This window comes from Ochotona curzoniae, unplaced genomic scaffold (assembly GCF_017591425.1).
Source record: "Ochotona curzoniae isolate NIBS_2020 unplaced genomic scaffold, NIBS_Ocur_1.0 scaffold_2476, whole genome shotgun sequence".
In the NCBI taxonomy this organism is placed as follows: domain Eukaryota; kingdom Metazoa; phylum Chordata; class Mammalia; order Lagomorpha; family Ochotonidae; genus Ochotona; species Ochotona curzoniae.
This window is the reverse complement of record NW_024467095.1, coordinates 24,277,958-24,287,620: the sequence shown is the minus strand read 5'-3', so window position 1 is coordinate 24,287,620 and position 9,663 is coordinate 24,277,958. Positions and strand designations below refer to the sequence as shown.

General features: G+C 49.2%; 1 long non-coding RNA gene across 1 annotated transcript; it reads right to left on the bottom strand.

The window, feature by feature from the left end:
* Positions 1 to 764: 764 nt before the first annotated feature.
* On the bottom strand, positions 765 to 8,239 carry LOC121171002. The gene is made up of 3 exons (XR_005886076.1): positions 8,200 to 8,239; positions 3,387 to 3,513; positions 765 to 896 (listed from the first exon to the last, which is right to left on the bottom strand). It is a non-coding gene; the product is annotated as an uncharacterized LOC121171002 (long non-coding RNA).
* Between the last annotated feature and the right edge of the window lie 1,424 nt (positions 8,240 to 9,663).

The following is a 9,663-nucleotide window of genomic DNA, read 5'->3' as shown; positions in this document are numbered from 1 at the left end:
TACAACTCAAGAGAACAATTGCAGACATTCACCTGAGCCTCTCTATTGCAGAGCTGCTGCTTCTGCAACTGAATTGATAGAACTCCGTTAATTTTATTTTCCTCTATTTTTCTTTCTTTAAAAGACATAGGCAAATTTTTTCTTTGTAATGACTTAGCCCTTCATTTGAAAAGCAGAATGTTAGGAGAAGAGAGGAGAAAGAGAGAGAGATCTTCCAACAATTAGTTCACTCTTCAACAGCAGCCATGGTGGGGGCTAGAGGTCAGGCAGAAGCCAGGCTCAGGACCGCAGTCCACGTCTCACACAAGGATGGCAGGAGCCTAATGACCTGAGCTGTCACAGCTGCCCACCAGGGTCTGCATGAACAGGAAGCTGGGGTCACGGGGTCAGAGGTGGATACTGAACTTAAGCTATCCATGTGACATTGGGTGCCTGAACTGGAACCCTAACTGCGAGGGTAAAACACCTGCCACATAAATATGTTTATCTTAAATTCGTTTTTATTATAAAAGGCAAAGAGACAGAGATGTCCCATCTGCTGCTTCACTTGGGCTGCCCTCCCATTTCCCAGGCTACAAGCAGGCAGCCAGATCAAAAGTGAGCAACTGGGGCATGAACTGGCACTCACGTGGGATGTCAGTGCTTGGAGGCAGAAGTCTAGCCAATAACCTAGAAACACTCAGGAATTAAGGCTAGGAAGATTAAAAGCTTCATGATCTTAAATCCATCTTACTCACCATGACATGGGAACTTTCTGGGATTCTTCAAGTCCAACGACTCATCAGTGCAAGGGCCAGTTGTCTTCCTTGCAGAGTCTAAGCTTCCCTGGTCTCGGGTTAATAGCATTCTCCCGTGTTCCAGCCAGGTGGTTAAATCTGCCTTGGACCAAGCACAGCCTGCAAAGACAGTCCACCCAGACACACTGGGTTAGCTAAGTAGTTGACTGAAAAACCAGTTCTAGGAGACATGAGGCTAAAGTGAGGTAAAAAGAGGGAAGCCCTTCGAATTACATGAAGACAATGGAATACAACCTATGCATGACTAGTCAGCTTACATATTTTCTTCAATATTTTACAAAATTTAAAAAAACAGAGAAATGATTATGAAGATCATAAAAAGCACTTATTCAAAAGTGTTCATAAGACCTTTCTGCCTAGGAGAAAAATGACTTTTTTCTTCATAGACTGAAGGAGGGAACCTTGATCACTACACTTTTCTAATTAGAAGCTTTACAACCAGGGAGATGAACTACTAATGCGCCAAAATTCTTGGTAAACTTAGTGAAAGAAACAGGAGTTGTTGGATGACGGCATCAGCGGCAGAGCAATACAGTCTAACAGCCCAAGACCGAAGAGAAGAAAGGGATTTTATGAACCAGTGGAGGGGTCCTTCCCCTTCAGCAGCGTTACCTAACGCTCAGCCAGGGATCTGTGACTGTCAGAGCAAACTACGTCCCACAGCATTCGCAGCACCCACCGTGCTTGTTCCAAATGCAGATCCCTGGGCCTTGGCCTGGACCTGCTGAGTCCTAATCGCTGGGGCTGGGATTTGGATGATCTATAGAGAAAACCATTGGCAAATAATACCATTTGGCTTTTAAAATGTGTAAATATCAGAATGAATTTTCCAATTCCAAAGACACTAACTGTGACAACTCAAAAGTTAGCATGGGGCAGTCAGCACACAGCCCGCATCTCCCCTAATCTGCTGTTCACTGGGTCTCAGCCTCCTTAGCTGGAGGGCACCAGGGCTCTTTCTATCCTGGTTAAATATTCTCCCTAGATGACCCCGACTTGCCTCCTAGTTAAAACACCACTTATAATACAGCTCCTAAATATGTAAATCCAGTCCTGACCTTCACTTGGAACTCCAGTTTTGCACATCCAGTTACCTCCTCTCACAAAGAAATGTCTAACAGCCCCCTCAAACTTAATGCAGCCCAAGTCTGCTCTCTCCCCAAGCCTTCCTTCAGTGAATCAAGTCACCTTCCTTCAATATCCTCAAACTGAAACACCACCTCCAGTCCACCCACAAACATTGGGATTCTACATCCAAAACCTCTCTCTGGAACACCCATCTCTCTATCTCACCTGCCCGCTCCAGTAACCACAAAATCACATCAGTACTGCTAGGCATCTTCTTGGCTGGCCTCCTTTCATTGCTGCCTCCACAATTCATTCTGTATATAGCAACCAAGAAATCACTGGAAAAGTGTGGTGGGCTAAGGAGTTGATTAGTGCTTGTTAGCCTGGGCAGGAACAGGAACTGGGCTTGTGGCTACAAACACCTAGACTAATTGGACTTATCTGTACCCAATATCCTGCTAAATGAGGATGTGGGGGGAAGAGTACAGAAGGAGAGTTGAAGAAGCAATAAAGCCAGACTTCACAGAGATTTCACCATCACTGTCTCCTGTAGGTGCTTCAGCCCCAGACCCTGTGGTGTCCAGTTATTGTTTCTGCTGGTCAGAGCAGAAAAGTGTATTACATTGCTCCACTCTGTTTCAATGACCCCATTATTGTTCCTTTGTATTGGAATAAAATCCACCTCCTCGGTTTGACACTTCCCAACTTGGCATTGCTCTGTGTGTCTGTGCTGTAACAGACTCCCTGTGGTTCCCAACACGTCTAACTCTTCGATTCCTATCTTTGGCCTCTGCACTAGAATGTCCCTCTTCCTACAATTTATTCTTTCTGATTTCACATGGCTGATTCCTTGTCAGTCACATCTCAAGCAGAAAAAGCTTTTAACCCCCTAAACAGGGAGGATTCTTCAGGCTAGACTGAGATCATTTACTAAACTGACTCCAACAGCGATGGTTTTAACAACTCAGGGATGAGTCACAGTGAGCCAGGTAAGCAGTGAGGCACCATTTCTCCAAACTTCTCTGTGCCTCTCGAGGACTTGCTTGGACACCTACTGTTCTCTTTCTCCGTGCAGGCAACCTTCCTTCCCTGTCCTATCACGTCGTGCACTGTGCCGTGTCCCAGCTCATCTTAACTTCAATGATTATGTTCCCGTCAAGAGAAGTCAAGATGGAAAACTCATCTTTCCAGCAATGTCATCAATTGCTACAAGAATCCGTTTCAGAAATAAAAGAACACACTTAAAAGACAGGCACTTATTGCTTAGCAATTTCAGCCGTGGGAGACATTAGAAAATGGGATGGGAGACAGAGAATGCAAATACTAAGAATACTGAAGACACAGATATTCTGTGCGAAAAGGGAAAAGCTGAACATTCCTGTATGTTTACAGAAAGGCAAAAAGACATTGTGAATGGAAATTGGGGACAGATCATATCCAAGAGGCCAACAGCTGGAAGGAACCCTGCGAGTATGATCTGGGTCATTTCCACAAAGCGGTCCCTCAGCAGCCCGCTCTCACCTATGGAGTCAAGGGTCTCATAACTGGCTTGCATCACTTGCTGATACAATTCCTTTTGCCATTTCTGCAGGATCTCCCACTCTTGCTCCGAAAAATACAAAGCCACATCGTCAAAGGTCCCGGTGATCTGGAGGCACAAGCAGATAGACACATGTTCACTCTGAGGCTACTGTGTTCTTCAAGGTCTGTGAGTTACCTACTGCACAGAGTGCCATGTCACACAAGGAACCATGTAACAAAGGACTCCATACGTCCGCAGGAGCCAAGCAGCGCATGCGTGAAAAGCAAGCCCTGGCACACATGCACTACCGAGAGGAAAATCCTTCACTTAGCAGCAATCAATTGTACCATAAAGACTAGATCCAGTGTTGCTGCCTGTGTCTCTTAATTTTAACAAAAAAAAAACCTTTTTATTTATTTAAAATAATTCTAGATTCAAAGAAGTTGCAAAGATGGTTCAGGAAGGTCTCCTGTACCCTTTATCAATTTCCTCCAAAGGTCACATTATATATTACTATAGTACAACATCAAAACCAGAAAGCTGGCACAGGTATGATAAGTTTGTGTAACTATGAGATTCTGAAACACCTGCTGATTCATGTAACAACCACTGAAATCAAGAAACAAAACTATAAACAAACTATTTCATACACTACCAAGAGCCCCTTTGTTCCAACCCATTATAATCACATCTATTTACCTATTACCCACCATGACAATTCTGCCCTTTCAAGAATGTTGTATAAACGGAATCACGCAGCATACGACCTGCTGAGGTTGGCTTTTTTCACTTGGCATTCATCCATTTTTAACTGTTCGAACAAGTATACAGTAATATCTGAAAGGTGATTTTTTTAAGGTTTATTTATTTTTACTTGAAAGGCAGAGTTTTACAGTGAGAGGAGACACAGTCTCCCATCAGCTGGTTCATTCCCTCAACGGCCACAACAGCCGGAGCTGAGCTGAGCTGAAGCTGGGAGCCTGGAGCTTCTCCCTGGTGTCCCATGTGGGCGCAGGATCCCAAGAACTCGGGCCATGCTTTATTGCCTTTCTAGGCCATAAACAGAGAGCTGGACCGGAGGTGGAGTAGTCGGGACTTGAACTGTACCCAATGTTGGATGTCAGAGCCACAGGGTGGAGAATTAGCTTTCTACACTACTGCGCCAGCCTCTATGTGGTTTTAATTTGCATTTTCCTAGCGAAAAATGACGCTAAGCATAATTTTTAAAATTTTGAAGATGTTCAATTTGGCCCATATTTCTTTTGTAAGTTATAGCTTTATTTTTAGAAGATTCATGTATTTACTTGGCAGGCAAAGCAGCATAGGCAAGACACAGAGATCTGTCACCGGCCACGTCACTAACCGACAGGTTTGGGCCAGGCCAACCCCAGGAGCCAGAACTCCAACCTGGTCTCCCACCAGGGTGACAGAGCCGAAGCACTTGCACCATCCTCAGTCGCCCCCCAGGTGCATCAGGAGGAAGCTGGGCTGGAAGCAGTACGGCCGGAACTCACAACACGCACTCCTACTTGGGAAGCTGTGTTTGCAAGGGTTGGCTTAACCAGGGCACCAAGCCCTACAATGTGCTTTGTTGATGTCACATCTAAGGGACATGTCCTAGGGACAAAGGTGTTATCTTCTACAGATCTGATAGCTTTCTGTTTCACAGGGAGACATGCTCAGTGTATAAAGAGAAAGTGGAAAAGCGCTGGGCACTTTGAATCACTGGGCTCTTCCCAAATGTATTAGAAAAAAGTGATCACAAATCCTTCGAAGTGAATTTTCCTAACAGGAAAATCTAGGAGACCGGAGACCCAACACCACCTGACACTGAGGACTTTGGAGAGAGAAGTTACAGAGGTGGGGGCGACCCTCACCCTCATGAGAGTGCTTGGCATGGAGTCCCTCTACGCCCCGCCCAGCATCCCAAGGCACACACCATGCCTTCCACACTTGGCTCTCTGCCCCATCGGGGAGACTCAGACGGAGTGCTTGGGTCCTGGGATTGGCCTGGCCTGGCCCAGCCCTGACTGCTGCAGGTATTTGGGCATTGAACCCACAAATAGAAGCATCACCTGCCTCACCCCCACTTCACCCTAAACACACACACACACACACACACACACACACACACACACACTCTCTCTCTCTATATATATATATATGCCTTTCAAATTAATAAAGGACTTTTAAATGGAAGAATAAGACCTTATTGAAACTGTCCCTCTCCCAATATTCAAAGCAAGATGAAATCTCATCAACATTATTATAGGCCTCAAAAGTGTATCAGTTGGGCCTGGCGCGATGGCGCAGTAGTTAAGGTCCTCACCTTGCAAGCCCGGGATCCCATATGGGCGCCAGTTCTAATCCCGGCGGCCACGCTTCCCATCCAGCTCCCTGCTTGTGGCCTGGGAAAGCAGTCAAGGACGGCCCAAAGCTTTGGGACCCTGCACCCACGTGGGAGACCCGGAAGAGGCTCCTGACTTCGGACGGGCATAGCATCGGCCCGTTGCGCTCACTTGGGGAGTGAATCATCGGAAGGAAGATCTTCCTCTTGTCTCGCCTCTCTGTATATCCGCCTTTCCAATAAAAATAAAACAAATCTTTAAGAAAAAAGTCTATCAGTTAATAACAAACCTAGTAATTTTATAATAGAATTTCAAAGGAATTCCTCTACAGTTTTCTTTTTAAAGATTCTATTTAACTGAAAGTGTCAGTTATGGGGGGAGACAAACAGCCATTCTTCCGTCTGCTGGTTCATCCCCCAACGCCTGCGACAGACAGGGCCGGACCAAGCAGGGCGAGGCCTGGAACTCCTGGCTCCCCCACGCGGTGGCAGGGGCCCGAGGACTTGGAGCATCCTTGCTGCTTGCCCACACGGGAGCACGGAACTGGACCAGATGACGAAAGCGGTGCATGTGGAACGCTGGCTTCACAGCCGGACCCTCCCCGCTCACTCCCTGGACCCTCCCTCCTCATTCCTGTCTGCCGCCTACCAGAGGTTCACTGGTGAAGAGACAGTTAACAGTGAACCGCTCTAGTTAGAGAGAAACTGGAGACGATTTCTGTTTCCCTATGCGAAGTGACACAGGAGCTAAGGCGCGGTCCTCACAACCAAAGGACTGCCACAAACAGGGAGCACTCTCTCAGGAGACTCGTCTCACAGAAGCTCCCCGTGCTCCTCCACCCCATCTCCACCCACACCTTCCCAAAAACAGTCTAGTCCAGGACACTAGAATCTATACTGGCCAAGAGAGGTTGGGAAAAGGGAGTGTCAAGAAAAACGCAAGGTCAGGTCCAGAACGGTAGCCTAGTGGCTAAAGTCCTCACCTTGCATGCACTGGGATTAATCCCCACTGATCCACTTTCCTTCCAGCTCCCTGCTCGTGGCCTGGGAAAGCACTTCAGGAAGGCACAAAGCCTGGGATCCCAGCACCTGCGAAGACAGCTAGGAGGGTCCTGGCTCCTGGCTTCGGATTGGCTCAGCTCTTGCCATTGTGGCCAGTTTGGGAGCAAACCAGCGGATGGAAGATCTGTCTTTTCTTCTCCATAAATCTGACTTTCCAACAGAAGGATAACATTAGAATAATTTAATTTCAGGGCCCTGTGGTAGCCTAGCAGCTAAAGTTCTTGGTTTGCATGGACCAGAATCCCATATAGGCATGGGATCTAATCCCAGCAGCCCCGCTTCCCATCCAGCTCCCTGCTTGTGGCCTGGGAAAGCAGTGGAGGACAGCCCAAAGCCTTGGGACCTTGCACCCACGTGGGAGACCTTGAACAGGCTCCTGGCTCCTGGCTTCGCATCGGCACAGCAATGACCATTGTGACCACTTGGGGAGTGAACCAGTAGATGGAAGATCTTTCTTTCTGTGCCTCCTCCTCCTATTGCTATATCTGACTTTCCAATAAAAAAATAAAGATAACGGAATTTCAGTGGGGGCAGAAGGAACACCTGCAGGTAGAGCAGGTTATATTTAACTGTCACAGGAGACTCCGATTTTTCCATTGAGGTATTGAGTGACTGGTGGCCCCACCCCAAGTTTCCTCCACCCCCGGGCCTCCCCGACCCTGAGCTTGACCCCCCCACCTCCCGAACCAGGGTCTCCCAAGACCCCGAGGCCAAGCCTCCCTGGCCCTGACTCTCCCCTGACCCTCCACCCCAGTACTCCACAACCCGACCTTCCCCCGCGAACCCGGGCCTCCCAAGACCCTGAGGCCGAGCCTCCCTGGACCCCAAGTCTCCCCCACCCCGACTCTCCCCCGACCCTCGACCCCGGTCCTCCACGACCCGAGACTCCCAAGACCCCGAACAGACCTCCCCCGAACCCAGGTCCCTCCAACCCCGAGCCCCTCACGACCCCGAGGCCAAGTCTCCCTGAGCCCCAGCCTCCCCCGACGGGACCTCCCCCGATGCTGACCTCCCGACCCGAGCCTCCCACGACCCCTGAGTCCGGGCTTCCGCCGACCCTGAGCCTCCCTGCCCGCCCCCTCCCCGCGAACCCGGCCTCCCAAGACCCCGAGCCTCCCCCGACCCTCGACCCCGGTCCTCCCTGACCCCTAGCCTACCCGACCCCCGAGCCTCCCCCGACCCCAAGCATCCCCCCACGCCGACTCTCCCCCGACCTCCGAGCCTCCCCCGACGCCAACTCTCCCCGGTCCCCGAGCCTCCCCCACCCCTGGCTCTCCCCCGACCCCGACTCCCCCCCCGACCCCGAGCCTCCCCCGACCCTGAGCCTCCCCAAGCCCCCCGCCCCTGCACCGCCTCACTCCCCACAGGCGCGACCCGGGACCCTCGCCTGCCGCCACACTCACCAGAGTCTCGTCAGCGCCCGCTCCTCCGCCGGCCTCTCCTCCCCAGCCCGGCTCGGCCATCGTGCCCTCCTCAGCAGCCGGCTGCACCGCGAGCGCACTCCGGCTCTGCCCGGCCCCTCGGGACCCCGAGCCTCCACAAACCCCGGGGCCAGCCCGGCGCGGGGCGTGCGGGCACGCGGCTCCGAGCACAGCGCCCCCTGCGGCCGGGAGGAGCAGGCTCCGCCCCCGTGCGTCTCCCCTGCCCGGGGAGGGGCTGTCCGGGAGAGCCAGGGAAGGACAGCGGAACTGAAGATGCCCGCCCAGTCCTGGTCCAGGAGTCACACTGCAGTAACCTAGGGGAAGAGTGTGCAGCTTGTGGGAGAACGGAAACAGGGTGTGCGTGCCTGAGTGTGGGCACACACATCTGTGGTTGCTGTGGAATAGTCAAATGCACATAGATCTTGCTGTTTGCAGCATTTAATTTAAAAGCATGATTTTAAAAAAAGACCAAAAAAAAAAGCAAAACAAAACAAAAACATGATACAACAAAATTAACTTTTTTACTGTATAGGATTAGGAGTTTTAACACAGATAGAAGCATGTGTTAAACTGGCAATTATCAGGCTATTAATTTTAAAGATTGGAGAAATGAAGAGCAGTGATAAGAGAACCTGACACGCAACTGCATTTTGCATTATGAAGGAATTCATTCCCCAGAGTTCAACTTCCCTACACCTGTGCACACAATTCCATATGCTCTTCCCAAGATGAAATGATGGCACAGTATTTATTCTTCCAAATTTATGTTTAGTTGATATCTTTCAAATTAAGATCTGCATTTTCTGGCCCTCCTGGTACCTAAGAAATAAGGGTTCCCCAAGTGACTCGGTGAGAGCAGCAATGGAGATGACACTGCGACAGGCACTGGAGACTCACACACGCTCCGTCACTGGCTGCAGGTGATGCCCTGGGTGCACCTTGCTGTGGCCTCTATTGCAGCCCGAGAATCATTATCCCTTTCCTTACAGAAGCTCTTGACACTATTGCATTTGTAGTAGAGCTTATTCCTTAAAAATAATGCATACTTACAGTTAATAGCTTGGATCAGAAAAGAATAATTCATGATTATCGTTGGAAATCTGTAAAAGAACAGGAAGGAGTTAAACACTCAATCACAATCTCACAGTGGTGAGAAAGTGCAGCTTATTGTTTTAGAACACATTACTACTTTCCCTCAACCCTCTGCTTTATTTTTGAATCCATGTTTCTGGAAAAGCCAATCCCATTGGGCTATTTGATGAATGTGTGTTCCATGTCCATTTCCACAGCCATGGCTTGGAGTACAGTACAAGTGCTCTGTATCAGATTTGTTTCCTCATATTCTCCAATCCTAAATTTTGTTATTTATTATTTTGTTATTTCAAACATCACTGTCACATGACGTTTGAAAATTTTTACATATGTAAACACGCCATTTCTTTTGAA